The 16,600-nt window shown below is 44.2% G+C and overlaps 1 protein-coding gene and 1 non-coding gene across 2 annotated transcripts in view; one reads left to right on the top strand and one right to left on the bottom strand.

The window, feature by feature from the left end:
* The window catches only part of LOC126267806 (sodium/potassium/calcium exchanger Nckx30C), a 1,385,039-nt gene that overhangs the window by 605,159 nt on the left and 763,280 nt on the right, over positions 1-16,600 (bottom strand). The window lies entirely within an intron of this gene.
* Trnat-ugu (transfer RNA threonine (anticodon UGU)) lies at positions 9,557-9,630 on the top strand. The gene has a single exon. It is a non-coding gene; the product is annotated as a tRNA-Thr (tRNA).

The raw sequence follows: 16,600 nt of genomic DNA, 5'->3' as shown, positions 1-16,600 counted from the left end.
TAGGCCTTGTAGCCACTAAACTTACTGAAATTAATAAACCCTCCAAAAAGATTAGGACACATTTTTTGCTGGAAAGAGCAAATAAGCAGTTGTGAGCATCCTACCTAGACAATATATCCACGTCACGTAGATTCAATATAACGGAAGTACAAGAATGATGAGTAAAGTTTAAAGTGATCCTAAATCACGCTCTTGAGAAGTATGTGACGAGTAAGTGGATTAAGAACGGAAGAACATCTACGTTGGTTCAGTAACAAAGTTCAGGAAATACAGAAAACAGAGATTGTTGAATACTCGGTTCGAAAAAGAATACAGAAATATTGACGGATGAAAGTTCGTAGAAATTAGTACGTCTATAAAAAGATCGATGCTCGAAACGTACAACAAGTTTCACCGTCAGACGGCAGAAAAATATCCTGCCGAAAATCCTAAAAAATTATGATACTACGTAAAATGGCGAAATGGGTCGAAGGCTTCTTTTCAGTCACTCGTCGACTAGCCTGATGTGGGAACAGAAGACGGCAAAAGATACGCGGGAAATTTTAACTTCGCATTAAGACATCTGGTCTACGCAGAAGAATCGTACAGACATCCCATCGTTTGACAGCCGCTCAAATTTCCGTGTGCATGACACAGAAATAGGTACCTCAGGGGTTGAAAAGAAACTGAATTAGTTTAATAGCACTTCGGTTTCACGGAGAGTACTCTACAGCATGGCCCATTACGTAACTTGCATGAATCGGGTATCTCTCGTCCAGCGGGAAGTCCCAAGCGACTGGAAGACATCTACATTTACATCTACATGACTACTCTTCTATTCACATTTAAGTGCTTGGCAGAGGGTTCATCGAACCACAATCATACTATCTCTCTACTATTCCACTCCCTAACAGCGCGCGGGAAAAACGAACACCTAAACCTTTCTGTTCGAGCTCTGATTTCTCTTATTTTATTTTGACGATCATTCCTACCTATGTAGGTTGGGCTTAACAAAATATTTTCTCATTCGGGAGAGAAAGTTGGTGACTGAAATTTCGTAAAAAGATCTCGCCGCGACGAAAAACGTCTTTGCTGTAATGACTTCCACCCCAATTCGCGTATCATATCTGCCACACTCTCTCCCCTATTACGTGATAATACAAAACGAGCTGCCCTTTTTTGCACCCTTTCGATGTCCTCCGTCAATCCCACCTGGTAAGGATCCCACACCGCGCAGCAATATTCTAACAGAGGACGAACGAGTGTAGTGTAAGCTGTCTCTTTAGTGGACTTGTTGCATCCTCTAAGTGTCCTGCCAATGAAACGCAACCTTTGGCTCGCCTTCCGCACAATATTATCTATGTGGTCTTTCCGACTGAAGTTGTTCGTAATTTTAACACCCAGGTACTTAGTTGAATTGACAGCCTTGAGAATTGTACTATTTATCGAGTATTCGAATTCCAACGGATTTCTTTTGGAACTCATGTGGATCACCTCACACTTTTCGTTATATAGCGTCAACTGCCACCAGCCACATCATACAGCAATCTTTTCTAAATCGCTTTGCAACTGATACTGGTCTTCGGATGACCTTACTAGACGGTAAATTACAGCATCATCTCCGAACAACCTAAGAGAACTGCTCAGATTGCCACCCAGGTCATTTATATAGATCAGGAACAGCAGAGGTCCCAGGACGCTTCCCTGGGGAACACCTGATATCACTTCAGTTTTACTCGATGATTTGCCGTCTATTACTACGAACTGCGACCTTCCTGACAGGAAATCACGAATCCAGTCGCACAACTGAGGCGATACCCAATAGGCTCGCAGCTTGATTAGAAGTCGCTTGTGAGGAACGGTGTCAAATGCTTTCCGGAAATCTAGAAATACGGAATCAACTTGAGGTCCCCTGTCGATAGCGGCCATTACTTCGTGCGAATAAAGAGCTAGCTGCGTTGCTTAAGAGCGATGTTTTCTGAAGCCATGCTGATTACGTATCAATAGATCGTTTCCTTCGAGGTTATTCATAATGTTTGAATACAGTATATGCTCCAAAACCCTACTGCAAACCGACGTCAATGATATAGGTCTGTAGTTCGATGGATTACTCCTACTACCCTTCTTAAACACTATTGAGACCTGCGCAATTTTCCAATCTGTAGGTACAGATCTATCAGTGAGCGAGCGGTTGTATATGAGTGCTAAGTAGGGAGCTATTGTATCAGCGTAATCTGAAAGGAACCTACTTGGTATACAATCTGGACCTGAAGACTTGCCCGTATCAAGCGATTTGAGTTGCTTCGCAACCCCTAAGGTATCTACTTCTAAGAAACTCATGCTAGCAGATGTTCGTGTTTCAAATTCTGCAATATTCCATTCGTCTTCCCTGGTGAAGGAATTTCGGAAAACTGCGTTCAATAACTCCGCTTTAGCGGCACAGTCGTCGGTAACAGTACCATCGGTACTGCGCAGAGAAGGTATTGACTGCGTCATGCCGCTTGTGTACTTTACATACGACCAGAATTTCTTCGTATTTTCTACCAAATTTCGAGACAATGTTTCGTTGTGGAACCTATTAAAGGCATCTCGCATAGAAGTCCATGCCAAATTTCGCGCGTCTGTAAATTTTAGCAAATCTTCGGGATTTCGTGTTCTTGTGAATTTCGCATGCTTTTTCCGTTGCCTCTGCAACAGAGTTCGGACCTGTTTTGTGTACCACGGGATCCGTTCCATCTGTTACCAATTTATGAGGTATGAATCTCTCAATTGCTGTTGCTACTATATCTTTGAATTTGAGCCACATCTCGTCTACATTTGCATAGTCAGTTCGGAAGGAATGGAGATTGTCTTTTAGGAAGGCTTCTAGTGACACTTTATCCGCTTTTTTAAATAAAATTATTTTGCGTTTGTTTCTGATGGATTTGGAAGAAACGGTATTGAACCTAGCTATAACGACCATGTGATCACTAATCCCTGTATCAGTCATGATGCCCTGTATCAGCTCTGGATTGTTTGTGGCTAAGAGGTCAAGTGTGTTTTCTCAACCATTTACAATTCTCGTGGGTTCGTGGATTAACTGCTCGAAATAATTTTCGGAGAAAGCATTTAGGACAATCTCGGAAGATGTTTTCTGTGTACCACCGGTTTTGAACAAGTATTTTTGCCAACATATCGATGGAAGGTTGAAGTCCCCACCAACTATAACTGTGTGAGTGGGGTATTTATTTGCTACGAGACTCAAACTTTGTCTGAACTGTTCCACAACAGTATCATCGGAGTCTGGGGGTCGGTAGAAGGAGCCAATTATTAACTTAATTCGGCTGTTAAGTATAACCTCCACCCATACCAATTCGCACGGAGTATCTACTTCGACTTCACTACAAGATAAACAACTACTGACAGACACAAACACTCCACCACCAATTTTGCCTAATCTATCTTTCCTGAACACCGTCTGAGACTTCGTAAAAATTTCTGCAGAACTTATTTCAGGATTTAGCCAGATTTCTGTCCTATTACGATATCAGCTTCTGTGGTTTCTACAGTCCTGGAAATTGAAATAAGAACACCGTGAATTCATTGTCCCAGGATGGGGAAACTTTATTGACACATTCCTGTGATCAGATACATCACATGATCACACTGACAGAACCACAGGCACATAGACACAGGCAACAGAGCATGCACAATGTCGGCACTAGTACAGTGTATATCCACCTTTCGCAGCAATGCACGCTGCTATTCTCCCATGGAGACGATCGTAGAGATGCTGGATGTAGTCCTGTGGAATGGCTTGCCATGCCGTTTCCACCTGGCGCTTCAGTTGGACCAGCGTTCGTGCTGGACGTGCAGACCGCGTGAGACGACGCTTCATCCAGTCCCAAACATGCTCAATGGGGGACAGATCCGGAGATCTTGCTGGCCAGGGTAGTTGACTTACACCTTCTAGAGCACGTTGGGTGGCACGGGATACATGAGGACGTGCATTGTCCTGTTGGAACAGCAAGTTCCCTTGCCGGTTTAGGAACGGTAGAACGATGGGTTCGATGACGGTTTGGATGTACCATGCACTATTCAGTGTCCCCTCGACGATCACCAGAGGTGTACGGCCAGTGTAGGAGATCGCTGCCCACACCATGATGCCGGGTGTTGGCCCTGTGTGCCTCGGTCGTATGCAGTCCTGATTGTGACGCGCACCTGCACGGCGCCAAACACGCATACGACCATCATTGGCACCAAGGCAGAAGCGACTCTCATCGCTGAAGACGACACGTCTCCATTCGTCCCTCCATTCACGCCTGTCGCGACACCACTGGAGGCGGGCTGCACGATGTTGGGGCGTGAGCGGAAGACGGCCTAACGGTGTGCGGGACCGTAGCCCAGCTTCATGGAGACGGTTGCGAATGGTCCTCGCCGATACCCCAGGAGCAACAGTGTCCCTAATTTGCTGGGAAGTGGCGGTGCTGTCCCCTACGGCACTGCGTAGGATCCTACGGTCTTGGCGTGCATCCGTGCGTCGCTGCGGTCTGGTCCCAGGTCGACGGGCACGTGCATCTTCCGCCGACCACTGGCGACAACATCGATGTACTGTGGAGACCTCACGCCCCACGTGTTGAGCAATTCGGCGGTACGTCCACCCGGCCTCCCGCATGCCCACTATACGCCCACGCTCAAAGTCCGTCAACTGCACATACGGTTCACGTCCACGCTGTCGCGGCATGCTACCAGTGTTTGCGATGGAGCTCCGTATGCCACGGCAAACTGGCTGACAGTGACGGCGGCGGTGCACAAATGCTGCGCAGCTAGCGCCATTCGACGGCCAACACTGCGGTTCCTGGTGTGTCCGCTGTGCCGTGCGTGTGATCATTGCTTGTACAGCCCTCTCGCAGTGTCCGGAGCAAGTATGGTGGGTCTGACACACTGGTGTCAATGTGTTCTTTTTTCCATTTCCAGGAGTGTATTAGCGCTTGAAGCTCAGGGACTTTCCCAGCACAACTACAACAATTTACAACTATAATTCCAACTGTTCCTTGATCCAAGCACGTCCTGTAATTGCCAAACACCCTTTGACATTGCAGCCCACCCCGTACTTTCCCGAGGCCTAACCTAAAAAACCGTCCAGTCCGCGCCACACAGCCTCCGCTACCATTGTAGCCGCCAGCTGAGTGTAGTGAACTCCTGACCTATTCAGCGGAACCCGAAACCCCACTACCCTATAGCGCAAGTCAAGGAATCTGCAGCCAACACGGTCGCAAAGCCGTCTGAGCCTCTGCTTTAGACCCTCCACCTGGCTCTGTACCAAAGGTCCGCAGTCGGTTCTGTCGACGATGCTGCAGATGGTGAGCTCTGCCTTCATCTGGTAAGCAAGACCGGCAGCCTTCACCAAATCAGATAGCCGCTGGAATCCAGAGAGAATTTCCTCAAATCCAAAGCGACACACGTCATTAGTGCCGACATCTGCCACCACCTGCAGCTGGCTGCACCCTGTGCTCTTCGTGGCATCCGGAAGGACCCTTTCCACATCAGGAATGACTCCTCTCGGAATGCACACGGAGTGCACACTGGATTTCTTCCCCTCCTTAGCCGTCCAATTCCTAAGGGGCCGCATTACGCGCCTAACATTGGATCTCCCAACTACCAATATGCCCACCCTCTGCGATTGCCCAGACCTTGAACGCTGAGAATGATCCTCTGAAACAGGGCAGGCAGCTGCATCTGGCTCAGCCAGAGATAGTGCCTGAAACCTGTTTGTCAGGCGCCCCGGGGAGGCTTTCTGATCAGCCTCCGGGGACGTCTTTCGCTGCCTGCCACGCCTTGGAACGACCTCCCAATCAACTACAGGCGAGGGCTCAGCCCCACTGCGGGCAGCAACCGGGGCAACCACAGCGGCAGACCGATCAGGGGACAGACGGGACGAGGTTGACATCCCCTTGATACCCAAGTCCGGCTCCCCACAGTGGTGCCCATTGGCAACAGCCTCAAGCTGCGTGACCGAAGTCAGCACCACCTGCAGATGTGAGCGAAGGGATGCCAACTCAGCCATCATCCGAACACAGCAATCGCAGTCCCTGTCCATTCTAATCGATGTTGAACAACAGTTACTGAAACACGAGTCCGTGCCTTGATAACGCAAGCGAAACACGTAAAGAATGTATCAACTAACCTGTACAAATGCCTAACGACTGCGCTACAATCTGCCTGAATTTACGTTTACAGTCACTAAAACTCGAAATTACACCTCCTATACGAAACTCACAAGCAATTTAAGTAAGAATCTACCAAGTAAACACTAAAGCGCGATGCTACAACTCTCAAATACTATAATACGTCCGAAATATATGAATTAAACAATACAAGTACCCAAAAACACGCAAAGAAATTAAGAATTAAACTATGTAACAAATAAGTAAACCAGGGGTATACGACTTGCTGCTGCAGCTGCTTATCCAACGGCGGCAGTGCACATGGCTGCCTTTTACACGAACCGTTAAAGGAACGGATGAACAAACTTCAGTCGGATATCTTTAACTTCGGTTTGCTGCAGAATTACTGAGCGTATTCAAAGATCGAATATACTACATTTCCTTGAGAGATAAAATCCTATATCCACAAAGCAATACGGATTTAGAAAGCATTGCTCGTGCGAAACTGAACTTGCCCTTTTCACGCACGATATCCTGGGAACCATGGACTAAGGGAATCAAACATTCAAATAACTTCAGGGAATTCAGCAAGGTTACACTTTCGGCGACCGCCGATATTTCGGCGGGAGAACACCCCGCCATTTTCAAGGCAAACTGCAACGGACAGGCGGCTTACATGCAAATTTAAAACTAATATCTTTCGACTTGTGTTGACATCCACTTACTTTTTATTTAATGACCAGTATTACGAGCAGACAGATGGAGTTGCGATGGGTAGTCCGTTGTCTCTTGCGATCGCAAATTTCGAGGAACGTGTATTGGAGTCGGCGCCTTTGAAACCCGCCTGTTTCTTTCGAGACGTTGATGATACCTTCGTTGTTTGCCCTCAGGGTAGGGAGAATTTGAATGTCTTTCTAGAACATCTGAACTCGATGCACCCGAACATTCGTTTTACGATGGAGGTGGAAGAGGATGGTTGCCTTTCCTTTCTTGACGTGTTGGTTAGGAGGAAGGATAATGGATCATTGGGACATGTAGTCTACAGGAAACGTACTCACACCGACTTGTACTTACAGGCTAATAGTTGTCACCATCCGGCTCAGCGTGAAGGGGTACTTCGTACCTTGGTACACAGGGCACATGTCGTTTCTGACGCTGAGACTTTACCAGATGAGCTGTCCCATCTTGAAGTTACATTTCGTCAAAATGGTTGTAGTGATAGACAGATTGAACGTGCGTTGCGCTATCGACCAACTGTAAATCGGGTGATTGATGATAATTCTGAGTCAACACCTAAGTGTACTGCCTGTTTGCCTTACGTCGGAAAGACATACAACAAGATCGGTTGTATTTTACGGAAATACGATGTGAAATGTGTTTTCCGACCTCTATCTAAAATTAGAGCACTTTTGAGTTCCGTTAAGGATGATCTTGGACTGCGTAAGGCGGGTGTATATCGTATTCCTTGTAGCTGCGGCATGGCATATATTGGTCAAACTATCAGGACCGTGGAGGACCGATGTACTGAGCATAAACGGCACACGCGATTACAGCTCCCAAGTAGATCTACTATTACCGAACATTGCTTGGGTACTGGTCACCCCATGTTATATAATAACACCGAGATTTTGGCATGCACGTTCAGCTATTGAGACAGTGTTATTAGGGAGGCAGTTGAAATTAAATTAGCGAGCAACCTAGTTAACAGGGATGGAGGTTTCTGTTTAAACTCTGTTTGGAATCCGGCTCTCTCCCTTGTCAAAAAACAGAGGGACTGAGTCAATGCTACCTCACCTGCGAATTCATAGTCTCACTATCGATAGCTCTGACTTCGGTCCTCTTTGGTGGCACTAGTGTTCAGCGTGTGTGTTATCTTTCCTGCTTCAGTCCGAAAACCGTGGTTTTAAATTTGCATGTACGCCGCCAGTCCGTTGCAGTTTGCCTTGAAAATGGCGGTGTGTTCTCCCGCTGAAATATCGGCGGTCGCTGAAAGTGTTAAGTTGCTGAATTCCCGGAAGTTATTTGAAAGTTGTATACGCCAGGAGAAACTCAGGAATCAAACAGATTTCATATTTCCAGATATCCAGATAGCGTTTGACACGGAACCTCAGGGCAGATTGTTAACGAAGCTGTGAGCATACGGAATATGCTCTCTGATATGTGAGTAGCTCCAAGACTTTTTAAGTAGTAGAACCCACTATGTTGTCGTGTACGGCCAGCGTTTATCGGAGGCGTTGGTATCATCAGGAGGGCGCCAGTAAAATGTGATATGACCACTGTTGTTCTCTGTATACACGGGCGGAGAGGGTGAGCGGCAGTCGGCGGCTGTTTGCTGACAGAGGTGTAGTCTAGCGGAAAGTGTCTTCTGTGATTGATTGCACGAGGATTGGGAACGCACTCAACATACGTGTAACCCCGGCATCTCCTCTATTGTGCACATATAGATTCTTGCACGTACAATAGCTTTTTGTCAAATGTAGACGAGCTGTACTCTTTTGGGGCGTGACTGAATTAGGAGAATCTGTAGGAAAACCTGACAACTGGTTTAGTAACGTGTATAATCTCAGCATTTATGTTAAGTTTAGCTCCAATTTCACGGCCCTACCAACTGCTATTATTTGTGAATATTCCAAGGCAGGCCTTTCGTGACCTTAAAAGCACACTAATATGATGTGTTCTTCTTTATTTTGCTAGTCTATAAAAGAAAGATACCATAGTCTTTTTCACTCATTGTAGAATCTCCACGGCCTGTGTGCGAATTTAAACAGTACTGTTGTGCGAATCTTCGTCAACTATCAATCCCCGTCACGCATCGCATATTCTGCCATAGCAGTTCTCTCCGAAATCAGTCGACTCAGTAACAGAAGGGAGCCATGAGGATGAGACTGACTAAAGTGTTGGCAGTTTCACCTTACTGCTTACAGACTGGGTTGACAGTCTACTTCAAAGGGGACAGGAACTTGGTTAAACATTTTACCATTCTATACATGAATATAGTAACAGTTTTTGAAAGAACAAATACTATTGATGACGGTGCAGCTTTTCCCTCAAATAGATGATAACTAATTGAAACCCTTAGCTGCCGACAGGTGTTGTTGATATACCTCGATGTGGACAGCTGAAAATGTGTGCCCCGACCGGGACTCGAACCCGGGATCTCCTGCACGGTCATCAACAGTATCTGTTGTTTCAAAAACAGTTACTGCCTTCATATATAGTTAAAGGCTACCCAGTCATTGACCTTCGCCTGTGCGAATGCGCACAGGTTGCTCAAACTCTTACGGGAATCGCCAAATCGTGCGCGAGTAATGAGTGAATGGGCAAATGTCTATAAGGTACTTTACATATGTAGAATTGTGGACAGTTGGGAATGTGAGTCTCACAGGAAGCGTGCAAGGGATAAGTCCCTGCAGTCGCGCTATTCATCTGTGTCCTCGGTGGCTCAGAAGGATAGAGCGTCTGCCATGTAAGCAGGAGATCCCGGGTTCGAGTCCCGGTCGGGGCACATATTTTCAGCTGTCCACATCGAGGTGTATCAACAACACCTGTCGGCAGCTGAGAGTTTCAGTTAGTCATCATTTTACGATTCCATTACGCATTTTTCACTGGGTGCATCAATAGTGTTAACAAATTCGTAGCACTATTGACGGACACTGGTTCTTGATTTAATCCACCAGGGTGTGTTTCATTTTAATTTCTTCCTTCTGTCTTTCCTTCTAACTTTACGCCATAACTTCGCACTCTTTGTCCTAATCAACTAGCTTCTTCTACACATTTGATTAATTTGGTACTGTTGCCATGCCTTTCTCTTAGTGTGCCATTGGTCCCATTTGCCAGGAATCTCATATTATTAAAAAATTACATTACGTAGTTTTGTTATAACTAGCATTTGTGTAATATCTATGTTCATAAATACACTAGTCAAAAGAATTAGGGGAACACATGTATCAACGCCCGCTACCTTAAATCTGTTCCGATACATACGGTAGCTGTGATTTTATTCCATGGCTTGAGATCTTCGCTCTCAGTGCAGGAAACAACTAAAATCATTCGCCATCTATTGACTATGTTATGCATTAGAGTGTCAAGTGATACCTCAGAAGGAGGTGAATACAGGTGTGACAACGTTTTCTGATGAGGCACACTGACGGCAGTTATCATTCAAACAAGCACTTCCAACGCAACATTTTAATGCAGTGCATGTTGCAAGGATGTCTTGCAAAACCTGTACCTTGAATTAATCGAATGGTCGGTGGTCGGTCACAATCAAAGCCCCCATCGTGTACATGTAGAATATGCTTGACAGAGGTTTTCGTGGTCATTCTGTTCCATTACAGACTCTCCAAGAACTCTCTTGGGTTCTCATTGAGAAAAGGGAACAGATAACACTGAGTAACCTCCGTAGACTAATACCTAGGTGTCAGGCAGTGATAAACGCTTACGGAGGACATGAACGTTACTGAAGCTCTGAAAGTCCAATGAAAATCACCCAGGATGACGGGATGAATGAGTGTTTCCATTTTGTTTTCGACATCGGTCGTAGTTTCCGTTCTTTTCATGTAAACGGTCGAGGATGTAATATTTTGTTGTGTCCTTAACTTGTGAAAGATGGGGTATAATTTAGTCCTCAATGGAATATGGCAGGTGCCCAAGACATGTTTCCCTAATTCTTTTGAGCAGTATACAATAATAATGATAATAACAACAATAATAATAGTAATAATAATAGTAATAACAATAATTGTAGGACATGTATTGTACGCAATTCAGTATAATCTCTAAGGATTCTTGAGACTTGAAGGCACTGCTCTTTCTAAGTTAAAGGAATTAAAAATATATTATTAAATACGATAAATCAGTAATACCTCATATTTTACAAAGAAATGAAAGATGGACTCTCATGAGATTCTTCATGTCGTGTTCAAATTATGGTTACTTGTGAAATACTTTCTCAGTTACACAGGAAGAATAGGAGAGTTATCAGTACGTTACAAAATTTTTTAGAGGTTGCTGAAAAAAATTAATAAACGGGCTTTTACATATTTCTAGTGCTTATAAATTCCTTAAATCGAAAATAAAAATATGAAAGGAATGCAAGAGATGTCCCGTTAAACCGGATGAAGCTGGAACGTTGATAACGCAGACCTCTTGGCAAGTCTTTCTTTTCAATAAGGTATTGACAGTATCAAGCATAAAACATTACCTCTTGTCGAAAAAGTAAAGCTCGTTGAAAAAGAAAACGCGAATCAACTCAGTGACGGATTTGGTGACGGTAACTCGCAACGTAAAAAGTCAAGTGCACAGTACTCGAAACAACAGAGTCGAGATCGAGATGCGAATTCCAGAAATGTAAAATTATTCGTTGAAATGTATTCAATCAAGGAAGTTAAATAGCAATTCGAAAATATTTTGTAACGTACAGGGTGAAGTGTAATCATATTCAGCACTGTTAATCGAACTTCAAACTAAATGGCATATATTCCTGATTCTCAGTTCAATCCACAATAACCGTTTTAATTAGGTGGAGGGTACGCGAGTGACTACGAGAGAACCGAAGAAGAGGCAGCCAGAACGTTACTTCTGAACGTTCCGCATAAAATATGTTGTTGAAAGAAATGCTTAAAGTGTCTAAGAGAAAAATAACAAAGAAACACAGCTGAGATTAAAAAGTGTATCGCAATGGCTGAAAGAACTCAGAATTTTCGACTGAAGCTCGTAAGAGGTACACTGGAGTTTTTAAAGCATCATTAGTCACAAAGAGATTGTATTTTGCGTAAGCGGTGCCTCACAGCACATAAATATTTGAAGAAAGTTATTTTTGTACAGCCGTCTAATTCATGGCGCTTTCGTTCAGTAATGTTTGTTCTTTATTATTTTCGGCAATGCATTTTGGTGTCTGTGGGTAATCGTCAGATGTATTTTGACGCTCACATTAGTCCTCCACATCTACGAACATACTCTGGAAATTTCTGTGAAGGGCATGGTACAGGGCTAATTGCCATTGTACTAGTTATTGGGGCTTCTTTCGGTTTCATACACGTATGGAGCGCGGGGATGATGTCTCTGTGCCCGCTCTCTTTAGTATAATCTTGTCCTCACATTCCCTACGGAAGCGAGACACTGGGGGATGACGATATGTTCCTAGGTTCATTATTTAAAGTTCGTTCTTGAAACTCTTTAAATAGGCTTTCTCGGAACATTTTGCATTACCTTCAACCGTTTGGCAGTTCAGTTTCTTCAGCATCTTTCTCACACTCTCCCAAGGATCAAACAAACTGTGATCAATTCTCTTGCCCTTCTCGCTGTAAGAGCAGGACGGTCACTAGTCCTATTTGGTACGGGTCCCACACACTAGGGCACGACTTTTACGACTTTTTGTTTAGAAATCTCTTATACAGACTCATTGCATTTCCCTAGCATTGTACCAATGAAACGATGTCTGCTACCTGCTTCACGGCGAATGATTGTATGCAATCGTTTCGCTGCATATCTCTACAAATTGTTACACACCAGTGTTTGTATGAGTTACCAATATGGGAGTTACTGATACGACGTCTTTTTCATTTTTTGAAGTGCGCTGTTTCACGACGATTTAAAGTAAATTGCCAATTTTTACACCACTCTGAACTCTTAACAGGATTCGGCTGAATATCTGCGCAGCTTTTTGAAGACAGTGTTTCATTATACGTAACTGTATCATCTGCGTAAATTCTGAGATTACTAATGTTGAGAAGACCATTAATATTCAGTGAGGTCATTAATATTCAACACGAATAGTAAGGGTCACTACATAGTACTCTTAGGCACACCTGGAGTTATTTCTATGTTTCCTTTCAAATAACATGCTCCGTCCATCCAACCAAGAAATCTTCAATACGGTCAAAACTTTCGCTTTGTACCCATGCTATTGTACCATCTATCATAGACGTAGGTGTGGTATTGATTCAAATGATTTTCGAAAATCAAGAAATACTGTATCTGTCTTGATACGCACTTTCCAGTACGTGAGGTGAGAAACATACGAGCTGGGTTTTCACATGATCGATGTTTTCGGAATACATGTCGGTTGGCAGGGAGGAGGTCATTCTGTTCGAGATACGTCATTGCGTTTGAGCTGTGAATATGTTCAAAGATTCTACAATAAATGGATTTCAAGGATAATGGGCATTAGTTTTGTACACCACCTTTACCGTTCTTGCAGACGGGTGTGGCGTATGCTTGCTTCCAACTACTGGGCACGGGAGATTGTGGTTGGAAGAGGAAAAGATCAGCAAATTCGGTGCAGAATCTGATAATGACTGCACCGGACCGTGGAGCTTTGTCTGATTTTGTCCATTTCCAGTTGCTTCTCAGCGCATCTGTATCAAACACCTATGTAGTGGTGCGAGAATTAAACTAGAACAGTACCCCTGGATATTCTTTTGTAAAGGAAAATAGCGAAACGGAATGCAGCATGTCTGTCTTTTGGTTTGTTTTGCTGTCTCCTCCATGATTGTCTCGACACTAACGTTGAAACCACAAATAGCCTTTACAAACGATTAGGGATCAAAATACACTGCGCTACCCAATGCAGACCGTAAAATTTGTTGACTAAGAAGCTTAAGGGTCCAGTTACACGTATATGTTATCTTTGCACAGTACGGAGTTGCTGTAGTGATTTCAAAACTGAAAACTGGAAATTTACTTCGCCGAGATGGAGTATATCGTGAGGTCGTGCGGTTGAAAGGTAACCATTAATAATATAATTACATACAGGTAGGATTTCGACGATTTAGAAAACAATTCGGGCTGTGGTGATTTCGTTTCACGTCGAATTTCCAACTGGTGAGCCATGAACTTTCAGTCTTTAAGATGAGCCTCCGAAAATCGAAATAACGTCAGTAGATCCGAAGTGGAAAGCAAGAGATTAAAAGGAATTGTCAGTACCACAGTAGAGTATGTTAGGCAAAATGCAATGGCCATCTTCCTAGGTAAGCGTAGACAGAAAATTTACTGAGACGTGCACACAACAGGGGGGCGACGAAGGATAGCGAGCAACAATGGGTCTAGACGTAGCTCTAGATGTTGTTGGCAAACGGGGAACTCTTCTAGGGCGGTCAGTAACAGCTGTAATTAGATAAGCTGAAATTATTCAGTTAAGACTTTAATTATATTTCTTTTATTTTAAGTTGATCTGCTTCATTATATTTTCAACATTCTATTTCTACATTATACAGTGTGTCCCATCTAAATTTGCCGCTTCATATATCTCTGAAATGAAATGAAAATGAAAAATACAATTGGCAAGGGATGTAACTATTTTGGGGCTCACAGAATGGGCAGGAAGCACAATCCATGAAAGTAAAAAAATATGTCTTTCAGCACAAAGCCACTTTTTTAAAAAAAGGCACATATATATTTTTTTGTGAAAATGAGAACTAGAAGTTGAATTAGTGATGCCAGACCTGGTTTCACTGTTCTAAGCACTATACATTCTCGAATTGTTAGGCTTTAAGTAATGGAGTCGGTGCCATAGTCTCTGCTGCAATTTTGTAATGACGTAATGCGGGTTGCCTGCACTGTGGTGAAGACTGCTGTAGGCTACAGTAGCTCTGCACATTAAAGCGTTACTGTGGCGCCGTTAACATTCTTTAAAGTCTAAGTACTTCGGAAGATACGTAGTTTATAACAGGGAAAACAAGTCTCTCGTCACTAACTGTAGTGAAAAACATACCTATGTTATTTAAAAAATCGTAACTTTGTGCTGAAAGTGATGGTTGTTTGCATTTATGGATTGCGCCTTTCTGCTCTTTGTGTGAGCCCTTCACATAGGTGCATCCATAGCCAACTGTATTTTTCACTTTTTGCTTCGTATCGGGAATATACGAGGTGGCAGAATTAGTTTGGTCATCCTGTGTAGCAATGCTGTGACGTACACACCCGTAACTCTCTCTCTCTCTCTCTCTCTCTCTCTCTCTCTCTCTCTCTCTCTCTCTCACACACACACACACACACACACACACACACAGACATATGAAAATTATTGAAAATGTGCGACCTGCTTAGAGTTTCCAGATAACAGGTCCAAAATTTATGGCAATAAACTGAATTGAACTGAGTCCCGCAGCACTTTCCAGTTATGGGTTCAGTTTAAAAGAAAGTTTTAAAATCGTAAACATATCTGTTGCTTCAGGAACTGCGTGGCAGTAGACATGGAGAGGTTGAAGAGAATCAGCCAAACAGTTGCAAATAATACATTTCGACAATTTTAAAATTGTGGTCTTCCGAAGAAATCAGTTTTAAAATTGACGAAACCTAGGTCAAGGGTTCCAATAAACCTTTGTTTGCAACTGGTTGGCTGATTTTTTCGACCTCTCCAAGTGAAAGGAAATTTGTGTATTTATCTCAGAGCCTTACACTGCCCATAAATAAGCTTTCAAAACCACTGCTTTGGAATAAAAAAACTCTCAAGGTGTGTTTTTGAATAGAGAGATAAAGTCATCCAATGTGTTTAACAGAACTATGTTGTTTTGCTGGAGGCGGTACATGAAATAACAAAGACCAAATAAGGCGCAGTGAACACGTATCTGCAAAGGCATGGTTTCCGTGGCAGAGACCAGTTTTTTATACCATGCAGCACACTGTGCAATCGATTCTGAGAAAAGACGAGCTGTAGTTCCCTTTCCGATGGCAGCATCATTTACCACGACTGCGGCGGTTCACCTCACATTTTCTTGCGAGTATTAGTCACGGTCACTGCCACTAACTTTCTGTCAGTCGCAATAGAAACACTTGTACCTGGTAAACTGCTTACAGCAGCGAAGCTGCGGAAGTTAGATTCTGAAGCGGTGGAACAGCGAAAGCACCACACACGAGGGGTGAAAGATTCCAGCCAGCACGCCGTACATCGGTCGGAACAAGCCACGACCGTCGCTGGCCAAGCCCTCACTATCAGGAGAGAGTATTCCAAGATAACAATGCTGAATCATTATATAGACACTACTGTGGCTTGTGATCAATAGACTTAGCGACTAATAGCACTTGTATGCTAGGCGAGCCGGGTGGAGAACGCTGGATAATTGAATTCACTGTGCAGACACTGGCCATTCTCTTGCGGCAAGGAAGTGGTGTTGAGTCAGTTACGCTGCGGGATGCTACAGCCAGCAGTGGCCAGGCAGACGATAGCCGAGGAGCTACTTATGTGCGTTCGTCCAGTGACCAGGGATGTTCGAGCCGGCAGTCGTGTCCAGACAGGCGCCGCGCTGCATCCGCTGGACAGTCATCGTCATCGTAAGCCAGGCCCGCCTCTGGCACGCTGACAACCGTGCCGCCCAGCAATGACAGTGTTGACCAGCACTGCAGCCGATGACCGCAGCCCAAGAGTACGTTCAGAGTGTCACTGACAACACTCGTCAGACGCCGTCCGTTAACATCGGCCGACAGCTTAGTCACAGTACGGCCGATCCACTCCGTCAGCTTTTGGCGGCGTCCAGCAC

Source organism: Schistocerca gregaria, chromosome 4 (genome assembly GCF_023897955.1).
Source record: "Schistocerca gregaria isolate iqSchGreg1 chromosome 4, iqSchGreg1.2, whole genome shotgun sequence".
NCBI lineage: Eukaryota > Metazoa > Arthropoda > Insecta > Orthoptera > Acrididae > Schistocerca > Schistocerca gregaria.
This window is presented reverse-complemented; position numbering and strand designations above follow the sequence as displayed.